Consider the following 15025-nt stretch of genomic DNA (forward strand, 5'->3'; position numbering starts at 1 on the left):
TTTTAAAATTTTTTTCACTTTTCCCACAGGTGAGACAATAATATCTGGAACAGAGGAAAGACCAGAGTTAGACCCAAACAGGGATCATCTCAACAACAGAGACAGTGAGACAAATTTCACTTTGCTACTACACAGAACTTGCAAGGTGGGGGCAGCGAACATGAGCACACCTACTGGAAGAGGAAACCCACCAACAAAGGAACCACCAACAGATAACAATGGAAGAAGGTGAATGAGTGATTGGAAGCCACAGCACCCTCTTTCCAGGACCGATCTGGAAATATAACTAAATGGTGGAGAAATTACCCACAAGAAACAACTGAACAAGAGCAAGAGAGAAGCCGCAAAACCTTGTACACATAGAACAAACAGCTTCAACACAACCTGTCCACACCTGCACAACAGAATACAAGACATGGTGGACGGATTGATCCTCATTTAACCAGTTAGAGGGAAGTACCCCCAAAAGAAAGACCCAACAACAATCAAAACCCAAACACCTACACAGAGCCAACATAAATTACAGCCCTATACGAGCGAAATCAGAAGATTAAGGACATTGTCCCACTGAATGTTCACAGGTCTTCTACCATACATGTTCACACCAGAAATCCAGAGAGTCACAACACATCAATTTAAGAAGCAGAGGCTAACAAGAAAACTCTCACAAACAATGGAAAGACAAAGAAACAATCCCCAAATGAAAGGAAAGGACGAAGCCTCAGAAAGAATGCTAAATGAAATAGAGGCAAGTCAACTATCAGATATTGAGTTCAAGGCAGTGGTTATCAGGAAGCTCAATGAGCCCACAGACAATTACCAGAAACTACAGGGAAACTACAATGAACTCACTGCAAACTATATCAACATAAAAAGGGAAACAGAAACTATCAACAAGGCCCAAGAGGAAATGAAGAATACAATTTCTGAACAGAACTCAGTAGGAGGAATCAAAAGCAGGCTCGATGAAGCAGAGGATCAAATCAGTGATCTGGAGAACAAGGCAGAAAAAAAAAACACCCAGAAAGAGCAACAAAAAGAAGAGACTCAAAGAATGAACAGGTGGTAAGGAAGATGCAAGACAACGTGAAACGTAATAATATCCATATAATAGGGATACCACAAGGAGACGAAGAAGAGCAAGGGACACAAATGTGTTTGAAAAAGTAATGATGGAAAACTTCCCTATTTGATGAGAGAAAAGGTCACGCAAATCCAGGAAACACACAGAGTCCCAATCAAAAGGAACCCAAACAGGCCCACTTCAAGACACATCACAATTAAATGACTAAATTCCAAAACAAAGAGAGAATCTTAAAGGAAGCAAGGGAGAAACAGGAAATAACATACAAGGGAGCCCTGATAAGGTTAGCAGCTGACCTCCCAATGGAAACGCTCCAAGCCAGAAGAGAATGGTAAGAAATATTAGAAGTAATGAGAACCAGAAGCCTAAAACGAAGGCTATCTTACTCAGCAAGGCTCTCAATCAAGATAGAAAGCCAAAGAAGGAGCTTCCAAGCCAAAAGAAGCCTAAAAGAATACACCTCCACCAAACCACCTCTGCAAGAGATGCTCAATGGACTGCTTTAAGGAAAGGAAAGAGAGAGAGAGGAACACAGGTATGAAAATGGCAATGAATAAGTACCTATGAATAACAACCTTAAACATAAATGGATTAGATGTTCCAATCAAAAGACATACAACAGCTGAATTGTAAGAAAGCATGAGGCACACATATGCTGCCTACAAGAGCAGGACAACAGACCCCCACACAAGGAAAATGAAGGGCTGGAAACAAATTTTCAAAGCAAATGAACAGGAAAAAAAAAGTTGGGGTAGCAATACTACATCAGACAAAATAGACTTCCAAAAAATGGCCATTAAGACAGACCCAAAAGGTCACTACATAACACTCAAGGGAATAACCCACCAAGAAGACATAAACATTGTAAATATATATGCAACCAACATAGGAGCACCCAAACACATAAAGAAAATCTTGGAGGGCTTCAAGAAAAATATTGACAGCAACACAATGTTAGTAAGGGATTTTAACACACCACTGTCAAAAATGGACACATCTTCCAAACAAAATATCAAAAAAGATATAGTGGCATTCAACAATGCCCTACATGAAATGGACTTAACTTATATATACAGATACTTTCATCCCAAAGAATCTAAATACACATTCTTTTCAAATGCACATGGAACATTTTCAAAAATAGACCACATGATAGGACACAAAACAAGCCTCAACACATTCAAGAACATTGAAATTATATCAAGCATTTTCTCCAACCACAAGGGACTGAAACTACAAGCCAACCCCAAGAAGAAAAAGCCAAACCATTCAAAATCATGGAGATTGAACAGCATGCTATTAAACAATGAATACGTCAAGATTGAAATTAGGGAAGAAATCAAAAAGTTCTGGAAACAAACAAAAATGAACTCAAAACAACACAAAACTTATGGGACACAGTGAAGGCAGTCCTGAGAGGGAAGTTCATAGCAATACAGGGCTACCTAAAAAAGATACAAACATTTCAAACAAACAACCTAACCCTATGCCTACAACAACCAGAAGAACAACAACAAAGACAGCCCAGACCAAGGACAAGGAAGGAAATAACCAAGGTGAGAGAAGAATTAAATGACATAGAGAATAAAAGCACAATTCTAAGGATCAATGACTCCAGGAGCTGGTTCCTTGAAAAGATAAACAAAATCAAGAAGCCTTTAAGCAGCCTCATCAAGAAAAGAGAAGAGACCCAAATAAACACAATCAGAAATGAAAGAGGCAAGATGACAATTGATACCACAGAATTCCAAAGGATTGTAAGCAATCACTACAAAGAAATGTATGCCAAGAAATTTGAAAACCTAGGTGAAATGGACACATTTCTAGAAAAATATAGTCTTCCAAAACTCAGTGAAGAAGAAGGAGAAACCTGAACAGACCAGTAACAGCAGATAAAATTGAAGCAATAACCAAAAAACTCCCAACACACAAAAGCCCTGGACCAGATGGTTTCACAGGAGAATTCTACAAAGCATTTAAGGAAGAGCTAACCCCTATCCTTCACAGACTATTCCAAAAAACCCAAGAACATGGAAGACTCCCAAACTCCTTTTGTGAGGCCAGCATCTTCCTAATCCCAAAATCAGACAAAGAAAAAACAAAGAAAGAAAACTTGAGGCCAATGTTGCTGGTGAACATAGATGCTAAAATCCTCAAGAAAATATTGGCAAACTGCATCTAACAATACACTAAAAAAATCATACACCACGAGGAAGTGGGATTCATCCCAGGGATGCAAGGATGGTACAATATTTGCAAGTCAATAAATGTAATACATCACATGAACAAAAGCAAAGAGAAAAATCACATCATCATATCAATAGATGCAGAAAAAGCATTTAATAAGGTACAACACCCATTTATGATAAAAACACTCAGCAAAGTGGGAATGGAAAGAGCATTCCTCAATATAATAATGGCCATATATGAGAGACCTACAGCCAACATGATAGTCAATTAGCAAAAAATAAAATCTTTTCCACTAAGATCAGGAAGAAGACAAGGTTGTCCCATTTCACCACTTCTATTCAACACAATATTGGAAGTTTCAGCCACAGTGATGAAACGAGAAAAGGAAATAAAAGGAATACAAATCAGAAAGGAGGAAACAACACTGTCATTGTTTGCAGGTGACATCATAGTGCACATAAAAAATCCTATAGACTGCCAAAAAACTGCTCAACCTAATAAATGAATTTGGCAAAAACTGTGGGATACACAGTCAATATCCAGAAATCAAATGCATTCTTGTAATAACAACAATCAGAAGCAGAAATCAACCAAAAAAATCCCATTTGATATTGCAACAAACAAAATAAAATACCTAGGAATAAACCCAACCAAAGAGGTAAAAGATCTGTACTCAGAAAACTACACAACACTGAAGAAAGAAATCAAGGAAGACACAAACAAATGGAAACATACACTGTGTTCATGGATCAGGAGAATTAACATCATCAAAATGTCCATACTACCCAAAGCAATTTACAGACTCACTGAAATGCCTATTATAGTACCAATGGCATATTTCACAGATATAGAACAAACACTTCAAAACTGTATATGGAACCATAAATGAACCTGAATAGCTGCTGCAATTTTGAGAAAGAAGAGCAAAGTAGGAGGGATCCCAATACCTGATTATCAAACCAAGTATTACAAGGCCACTGTAATCAAAACAGCCTGGTTCTGGCTTAAGAACAGACAGAGAGACCAATGGAACAGAACAGAGAGCCCAGAAATAAACCCAAGTCTTTATGGTCAACTAATATTAAACAAAGGGGGCAGCAACATAAAATGGAGTAAAAATAGTCCCTCCAACAAATGGTTTTGGGAGAGCTGGATAGCTACATGCAAAAAAAGGAAACGAGCACCAACTTACACCATACACAAAAATAAATTCAAGGTGGATAAAAGATTTAAATATAAGTCATGACATCATTAAAGTGCTAGAGAAGAACATACCCAGGAAAATTTCAGATATTTCACCCAGCAATATTTTCACTGACATGTCCCCTAGAGTAAGGGACATAAAGGAAAGAATAAACAAATGGGATCTCATAAAAATAAAAAGCTTCTGCAAGGGTAAACAAAAGAGTATTAAAATGAAAAGAGAAACAACTGTATGGGAAAACATATTTGCCAATGATACCTCAAACAAGGATTTAATCTCCAAAATATATAAAGAACTTACATGACTCCACTCTCAGAAAACAAGCATCCCAATTAAAACATGGGCAAAGGACTTGAACAGACACTCCTCCGAGGAGGACATACAGAGGATTCAGAGACACATGAAAAGATGCTCAGTATCATTAGCTATCATACAGATGCAAATTAAAACCACAATGAGATACCACCTCCCACCAGTCAGAATGGCCATCATAAACAAAGCAACAAAGAACAAGAGTTGGAGAGGTTATGGAGAAAAGGGAACCCTAGTGCACTGTTGGTGGGACTGCAGACTGGTGCAAGCACTATGGAAAACAGTGTGGGATTTCCTGAGAAAACTAAAAATGGAACTACCTTTGACCCAGCAATTCCACCCCTAGGATTATATGCTAAGAACCCTCAAACACCAATACAAAAGAACCTATGCACCCCAATGTTCATAGCAGCACTCTTTACAATAGCCATGTTCTGGAAGCAGCCTAGGTGCCCATCAGTAAATGAATGGATCAAAAAACTATGGTACATTTACACACTGGAATTCTATGCAGGAAAAAGAAAGAAGTAGCGCCTATCCTTTGTGACAGCATGGATGGAACTGGAAAGCATTTTGCTAAGCGAAATAAGCCAGGCAGTGAAAGACAAATATCACATGATCTCACCTTTAACAGGAACTTGATCAACAAAACAAACAAACCAGCAAAATATAACCAAAGACACTGAAATTGAGAACAGCCTGACAGTGACAAGAGGGGAGAAGGGAGGGAATATCATGGGAAAAGGGTGAAGGGTTTGGAAGAACAAATATAAAGGACACATGGACAATAATGAGGGGGTGGAAATGGAAGGGATGTCGGTAGTGCTGGGAGACAAAAGCAGAAAGCTGTACTTGAACAACAATTAAAATATAAAAAATAAGAAACCAGGAAAAAATATAATAAAATAAAATAATAAAATAAATTAAAATAAAATATAATATAAAGTAAAATAATAAAATAGAATAAAATAAAAAATGAAGTAAAATAATAAAATTATAATATAATATAATATCATATCATACCATATCATATCATATATCCAGCCTTGGCTTTTGTGGCTCTATGTATTGAGCACCAGACTGAGAACCAAAGGGTCACTGGTTCTATTTCCAGTCATTGCACATGCCTGTTTTGCAGTCCAGGTACCCAGTAGCAGGTGCTTGACAGGTAAGCACACATTGATGTTTCTCTCCCTATTTCCCTCCCTTCATCTGTATAAAAATAAATAAATACAATCTAAAAGAAATAACATAAAAACAATAAAAGGCTTCCAAACTGTAAGTCAAAAAGTAATGCAGTCACTGTTTGCAGATGACATGATAGTGTACATAGAAAACCCTAGAGACGACCGAAAAGCTACTCGACCTAGTAAGTGAATTTGGCGAAACGGTGGGATACAAAGTCAATATTAAGAAATTGAAGGCATTTGAGGACACTAACAAGAAAATATCAGAAACAGATATCAGGGGAAAAAATCCCATTTCCTGTAGCAATAAGAAAAATTAAAAATGTAAGAATAAACCTAACCAAGGAGGTAAAACACCTATACTCAGAAAACCACACAACACTGAAGAAAGAAATTAAGGAAGACACAAATAAATGGAAACATATACTGTGTTCATGAATTGGAAGAATTAACATCATTAAAATGTCCACACTACCCAAAGGAATTTATAGATTTAATGCAATCCTTATCAAAATACCAATGACATATTTCACAGAAACAGAACAAACATTTCAGAAGTTTACATGGAACCATAAATGACCACTCAACAATTTTGAGAAAGGTGAACAAAGTAGAAGGGATCACAATACCTTATATTAAACTATATTACAAACCCAATGTAATCAAAACATTTTGGTACTTTCACAAAAATAAACCTCATAGAGCAATGGAACAGAGTAGAGAGCCTAGAAATAAACCTATGTCACTATGGTCAATTAAAATTGGACAAAAGGGGCAGGAACATGAAATGGAGTAAAAACTGCTTCTTCAATAAATGACGTCTGGAGATCTGGACAAGTACATGCAAAAAATGAACCTAGATCACCAACTTACACCATATTGAAAAATAAACTCAAGATGGAAAACAAAGACTTAAATCATGACACAATAAAAGTCTGAGAGGAGACCGTAGGCAGGAATATTTCAGATATCCCACACAACAATATTTTCACTGATACAATCCCTAGAGCAATGGATGTAAAGGATAGAATAAACAAATGGGACTCTAAATGTAAATGGACTGAATTCATCATTGGAGAGGCAGATATTAGCATACTGGGTCAAAAAAAAAACCAAAACTCGACCATATGCTGCCCTCAAGAGACACATCTAAGCTGCATAAAGACAAAGGCAGAATATACACTGGTCAGAATGGCCATCATTAATAAATCAATAAACAACAACTGCTGGTGAGGTTTTGGTGAAAAAGGAACACTGTTGGTGGGAATGCAGACTGGTGCAGCCATTGTAGAAAACACTATGGAATTTCTTCAGAAAACTAAAAATGGACTTCCAGCCAAGATGGAGGTGTAGGTAGACACACCATGCCTCCTCACACAACCAAAAGAAGGACAACAAATTCAAAAACAAAAAACCACCAGAATAGCCAGAAAATCGAACTGTATGGAAGTCTTGACAACCAAGGAGTTAAAGAAGAAACATTCATCCAGATGGTTAGGAGTGGTGGCAATGGGCAGCCAGGTGGAAGACTCTCAGCAAGGCAGCTGCTGGAGGACCTGGGCGGGCAAGGCAGCACCTGGCAGACCAGGCAAGGCAGTGGCATGCACTGGGCGGTCCCACATTCGCTTGCAGAGCCAGGAGGAACAACTGGAGAGCAAGACAAACCCTGGGCTCCAGTGTGGGGAAATAATGCCTCAATCCTCTGAAAAAACCTGTGGGGTTGAGGCGGCAGCAGGAGAAACTCCCAGCCTCACAGGAGAGGTCACTGGAGAGACCCATGGGTTCCCAGAACATATACAAACCCATGCACCCAGAAATCAGCACCAGAAGGGCCTAATTTGATTATGGGTAGCAGGGGAAGCGACGAAAAACAAGCAGAGAAAGGAGCAAGCAGGGGTGTTCCCTTTTGGACCCCTCCCCCACATACAGCGCCACAATGCGATGTGGGCTGCCCCACTGTAGTGAACACTTAAGGCTCTTCCTTAGTACGTAGCAGGCATTCTGAGACAAAAACAAACAAACAAACAAAACAAATGAGAGAACAGATCAAAGCTCCAGAAAAAAAATACAACTAAGAGACAAAGAGATAGCCAAACTATCAGATGCACAGTTCAAAAGGTTGGTTATCAGGATGCTCCAGGAACTCAATGGGTACTTCAACAGCATAAAAAAGACCCAGGCAGCAATGAAGGTTGCATTATGTGAAATAAAGAAAAATCTACAGGGGACCAACAGTGACGGGAAGGAAACCAAGACTCAAATCAACGGTTTGGAGCAGAAGGAAGAAAGAAATACTGAACCAGAACAGAATTAAGAAACAAGTATTCAAAAAGTGAGAAGGCTTTTGAACCTCCAGGACATTTTTAAACATTACAACATCCAAATCATAGGGGTGCTAGAAGGAGAAGAGGAAAACCAAGAAATTGAAACTTATTTGAACAAATAATGAAAGAGGACTTCTCCGAACTGACAAAGGAAATAGACTTCCGGGAAGCTCAGACAGTCCCAAAGAAGTTGTTCCCAAGGAGGAACAAACCAAGGCACACCAGAATTACATTAGCCAAAATTAAAGATAAGGAGAGAATCTTAAAAGCAGCAAAGAAAAGGAGACAGTTACCTACACAGGGATGCCCATTAGACTATCAACTGAATTCTCAAAAAAACCTTGCAGGCAAGAAGGGGCTAGAAAGAAGTATTCCAAGTCATGAAAGGCAAGGACCTACATCCAAGATTACCCTACCCAGCAAAGTTATCATTTATAATAAAAGAGAAAATAAAGTGCTTTCTAGATAAGGTCAAGTTAAAGGAATTCATCATTACCCATCCCTTACTATATGAAATGTTAAAGGGACTTATCTAAGAAAAAGTTAAAAAATATGAACAGTAAATGAGAACAAACTCACAGCTATTAACAACCAAACCTAAAAAAACAAAAAACAAACTAAGAAAACAACTAGAACAAGTACAGAGTCACAGAAATGGAGGTCACATGGATGGGTATAATGGGGGAGGGGGGAGGGATGGTACAGAGAATAAGTAGCATAAATAGTAGGTAGAAAATAAACAGGGAGAGGTTAAGAGCAGTATAGGAAATGGAGAAGCCAAAGAACTTGTATGTACAACCCATGGACATGAACTAAAGGGGAGGAATGTGGGTGGGAGGGTGTGTGCAGGGCACAAGGAATAAAGGGGGGGAAATGGGACAACTGTAACAGCATAATCAATAAAGTATATTTAAAAAAAAAACTAAAAATGGAACTGCCTTTTGACCTAGCAATTCCACTGCTGGAATTATACCCCAAAGAATCCTGAAACACCAAATCAAAAGCATATGCACCCCAATGTTCATAGCAGCACAATTTACAATTGCCAAGTGCTGGAAGCAATGTAAGTGCCCATTAGTAAGTGAGTGGATCAAAATATTTTGGAAATTTACACAATGGAATTCTACACAGCAGGAATTCAAAATATTGTGGAAATTTACACAGCAGAATTCTACCCTTTGCAACAACATGAATGAAACTGGAGAGCATTATGCTAAGTGAAATAAGCCAGGTGGTAAAAGACAAATACCATATGATCTCACTTATAAGTGGAAACTAATCAACAAAACAAACAAGCAAGCAAAATGCAACCAGACATTAAAATAAAGAACAAACTGACAGTAACCACATAGGAGCAAGGAGGGATAATAGGAGATAATAGGAAAGGGCTATCAAGGAACATGTATAAAGGACACATGGACAAAGCCATACAGGATAGGTTTAAGGGTGGGAGACGGAGCTGGGGGTCATGGTTGGGTGAAAATGAAGACAACTGTACTTAAACAATAAAAAATGTCTAATCACTGTTCTGTACACCTAAACCTATTATAATATTAAATGCTAACTGTAATTTAAATTTTGTTAATTAAAAAATGAACTGGTATACCAATATTAAATGAGACAAGATTTTAAAACAAAGGCTATAAGGAGAGACAAAACCATCACATAATGATAAAGGGATCAATCCAAGAGGATATAACCCTTGTAAACATATAAAAAGATTGAAATCAAATCAAGCATCTTTTCTATCACAAAGATATGAAACTAAAAATCAATTACAATAAGAACTAAAAGAAAAAACTCATGAAGGCTAAATAGCATGATACTAAACAATGACTGCATTAATAATGAGATCAAAGTGGAAGGACACCGTGACGTAATTGATAATGAAAATACAATGACCCAAATTCTATGAAAAAGCCATCCCAATGTGGCAGGAAAAGAAACTCCAAAAGTTTCTTATGCTCTGTAACTGTAACACTTGCAAAATTTCACACAGGACTGTAGAAGCTGACCAGTCGTAACCAAAGCAACAGCCAGTTACTCAAGGTCATACACTAACTCCCATGATAAGCTCCTGTGCTCTGTAGCTTCCACAAATTCCTCCTGCATTTTCTCTTTTGTCTCCCATATAAGGTAGCTAGACCTAACTTCCACATTCAGCTTCGGTAACGTTGCTTCACCATGTAGGCAGGAAGCCCGGGACTATTTAAAACCCGGGAGAGTGAGGATCGGTGCTCAGAGGATTTGGATGTTAACCACCCCCTCTGGGCCCCTGGGTAATAAAGTTTGTGCTTCGTTATCTCCCCGCGTGTGGGTGGATTTTCCACAACACTAAGAGGAAAACTCACAACAATACAAGCCTACCTGAAGAAAAATTTCCAATAAATGATCTAAACTTAAACCTCAAGGAATTAGAAAAAGAAAAATAAAGCCCAGAGTGAGGGGAAGAAAGAAATTAATAAAGATCAGAGCAAATATAGATAAAATAGTCTAAATAAATTCAAAAGATCAATGAAACCAAGAGATGATTCTTTAAACCTTTAGACAGGCTCATCATAAAATATATATAAAAGAAAGCCCCCCAAAATAAAATCGGAAATAGAACAAAAGTGATGACACCACAGAAATAAAGAGGACCATAAGAAAATACTACAAACAATTACATGCCAACAAATTAAACAACCTGAAAAAAATGGATAAATTTCTAGAAACATACAATCTTCTACAATGGAATCAAGAAGAAACAGAAAATCTGAAAAGACTGATAATCAACAAAATTAAATATTCAAACAGGATTCAGCAATACATTTTAAAGATCATATACCATTACCAAGTGGGATTTATTCTTGGGATGCAAATCAGTTAATATGACATACCACATCAACAAAGTGAAGGATAAAATTTATATAATCATATCGGTAAATGCAGAAAAACATTTAACAAAATTCAGAATCCATTTAGGATAAAAATTCTCAGCTGAGTGGGAACAGGGAGAAAAACCTCAACATAATAAAAACCATATGACAAACCCACAGCTAACAAACTCAACAGTGAAAAGCTAAAACATTTTCCTTAAGATCAGGAACAAGATAAGAATGTCACTTTTCACCACTTGTATACAACATAGTATTGGAAGTCCTAGCAACGGCAATCAAACAAACAAAAAATAAAGAAAATAAAAGCATTCAAATTGGAGAGAAGTGTCATTATTAGAGATGACATGATACTATATATAAAAACCTGAACGAGTCCACCAGAAAATATTAGAACTGATAAATGAATTCAATAAAGTAAAAGAATACAAAGTTAATATTCAGAAATTGGCTGCATTTTTAAAAACCACTAATAAGCTACCATAAAGAGAAATTAAGAAAACTATTCCATTTAAAACTGTATCCAAAAAATCAAGGAGGTAAAAGACCTATACTCAGAAAATTATGAGACACTGAAGAAAGTAATTGGAGGAGATGCAAATACCATATTTTGCTATGTATAATGCACACTTTTTGACCCAAAATTTTTAGGGAAAATAAGGATGTGCATTATACATGGGTATAATGACTACATACCATGGGTAAAATAATCCTGTGTATAATGCACACAGGAATGTGGGTGTGCATTATACAGGACAAAATACAGCCAATGGAAGCACATCCTGTGTTTGTTAATAAAATTAACGTTACAACGTCCATACTACATAAAGCAATTTATGCATCCAGTACAATTCCTATCAAGATACTAGTGGCACATTTCACAGAACTAGAACTACTTCATACAAACCATAAAATTTATATTGAACTATAATAGCTGAATAACTAAAATAATATAAAGTAGAACAAAGCTGGAGGAATTACACTATAGATATCAAACTATACTATAAGGTTATTGTAATTAAAACAGCATGGTACTGGCATAAAAACAGACACACCAGTCAGTGGAACAGATTAAAGAGCCCAGAAATTAACTGATACCTATTCAATGCATTAATAATTGACAAAGAAAGCAAGAATATACAATGTGGTAAAGATAGTCTCTTCAATAAATAGTGTTGGGAGAACTTGATTATTATATGCAAAAACAAAAAAAGAGAAAGAAACAAGACCACTTTCTTATAAAAGAATAAGCCCAAACTGGATGAAAAACTTAAATGTAAGACCCAAAACCATAAAACTCCTAGAGGAAAACAGAGATAGCGACCTCTTCAACTTGCTCTTAGTAATAACTTTCAGGTGTAGGTCCTCAGGAAAAGGAAACAAAAGAAAAAATAAACAAAAGGGACCACATCAAACAAAATGTTTTTGTACAGTAAAGAAAATCATCAACAAACAAAAAAAAAGAAACTGCTGACTGGGAGAAGTTATTTTCCAATTATACATTTGACAGGGGCTAATATCCCAAATATACAAGGAACTCATACAACTTAACATGAACAGACAATCTGATTTGAAAATGGGTAGAGAATGTTAACAGGCATTTTTCCAGAGGACATACAGATGGCCAATAGACATATGCAAAGATGCATAACATCACTGATCATCAGAAAAAACAAATTAAAACCTAATAAAATAAACTGATGAAAAAATACAAACAGAAGCATAAATACATGAAACAGACTGATAGCTGTCAGAGGAGAGGGGAGGGGGCACAGGATGAAAGGTAGAGGGCTTAGACAACCTAGCATAACATATAGAAACAGACAACAGTGTGGTGATGACCAGAGAAAAGGGAGGACAGGGTTGGGTGGGCAAAGGTGGAGAGGCAGGAAGGGGACATCTGTAATAGTGTCAATAGAAATAAAGTTAAAATAAGAACCATCATTTCACACCTATCAAAATGCTACCATTAATAAATCAACAAACAACAAGTGTTGGCAAGGATGTGGAGAAACGGAGAGCTTTGTGCATTGTTTGTAAAAATTCAAATTGATACAGCCACTATGAAAATCAGTATGCAGACCCCTCAAAAAATAATAAAACTATCATATGATCCAGCAATTCCACTTCTGGGTATTAATTTGAGGAAATCCAATACAGTGATCCAAAAAGATATATGCATCCCTATGTTCACTGCAACATTATTTAAAATAGCCAAGATATGGAAGCAATCTACCATATTTTGCTGTGTATAATATACACTTTTTTGTCAAAAATTTTGAGGGAAAAATAAGGATGTGCATTATACATAAGTATAATGAACACATACCATGGGTATAATGGCATAATAATCCCATTATAATGTGCACAAAAACATAGGCGAGCATTACACTTGAAAAAATACAGTAAGTTCCACTGACAGACAAAATGGATAAAGAAGTGGTGCATATATACAATGAACTATTATTCTGCCATAAAAAATGAAATCATTTCCTGTGCAATGTTGGGAACAAGGAAATTAAGAACTAAATTTAACCTTAATAGACAATAACCACATTGTAGCTAAAAAGAAATGATAAAAGAGCCAGAGTACAGTTAAGCAAACATCCTGTGTCTAGCAGATGCTCTCCCCTGGGTAGGCTAGATAAGCAATGCTTTGTAGTTTTAATCAGAACATAAGAACCTAGCTAGCTAGAGTCAGGAGATTACTAGGTTAATGAACAAACATCCTGCCTTCCCGCCTTATGAAAGAATGCTTGGTTTGAAATTCCCGCGCGTGATCTTTGTAAGCGAATTACTAACTGCCACGTCTGCTTCTGTATAACGCTTGCTTGCCTGCCCATATATAAGAACGTAGTTGTAAGTGCTCGGCGCGGCTCTCGTTTGTAGCTCCTTGTGGGCACTGTGTCGCTGGACACTTTGAGAGTTCACCCCTGCGCAGGTTAAACTTGGCCAATAAAGTAACATCTTTGATACCCTGAAAGTCTCCGATATTTGTTCTTGCGTTTGCTGGATGCTACATGCAACATAGATGGATCTAGAGGGTATTACACTTAGAGAAATAAGTCAGACAGAAAGACAAATACTATGTGATTTCACTTATATGCAAACACTGAAACACAAAATAAATGAACAAACAAAACAGAAGTAAGCTCATAGATACAGAGAAATGATGGTTGTCAGATTGGAGGGGGTTGGGAGGATGTATGGAAAAACATGAAGGGATTAAGAAGTACAAATTGGCAATCACAAAAGGTCACAGGGCTGTAAAGTACAGCATAGGCAATATAGTAATATTGTAATAATTATATATGGTGTCAGATGGGTAAGACTTATCAAGGGATAACTTCTTAAGTTATAAGTCTAACTACTTATCTGTACACCTAAAACTAATATAATATTGAATATCAACTGTAATTGAAAAAAACTTTTAAAAACATTCAATTAAGTCTACTATTGGTCTAGTCTCTTAATTCCTATTTTTAATTGTATTTTGCTTCTCTTGCAGTTTTATTTAGTTCTGTTTCTGATTTCTTGACACAAATGTTTATTCATTCCTTAAACACATTCATATATGTGACAGGCCCAGACCTGACTGCTGTGGATAAGTAACAAAGATCAAGACTGTGCCCAAAGTTTACTTATTAAAGAGCATTCATTTCTTCCTGAATAGAGCTTTGGTCATATCAAACAAGTTTAGATATGCAGGCTTCTCATTAATAATCATTTCTAAGTAGTCTATAATTTCAGTTTTGACATTAGACATTTTTTATTGACACTTTCAAACACATAAACAATAGAAATATTATTACAAACCCCGATATACAAACCACTCCACTTCAGTGATT

The sequence above is a fragment of the Phyllostomus hastatus genome, unplaced genomic scaffold (genome assembly GCF_019186645.2).
Source record: "Phyllostomus hastatus isolate PE091 unplaced genomic scaffold, TTU_PhHast_1.1 phas_contig_194, whole genome shotgun sequence".
Lineage (NCBI taxonomy): Eukaryota > Metazoa > Chordata > Mammalia > Chiroptera > Phyllostomidae > Phyllostomus > Phyllostomus hastatus.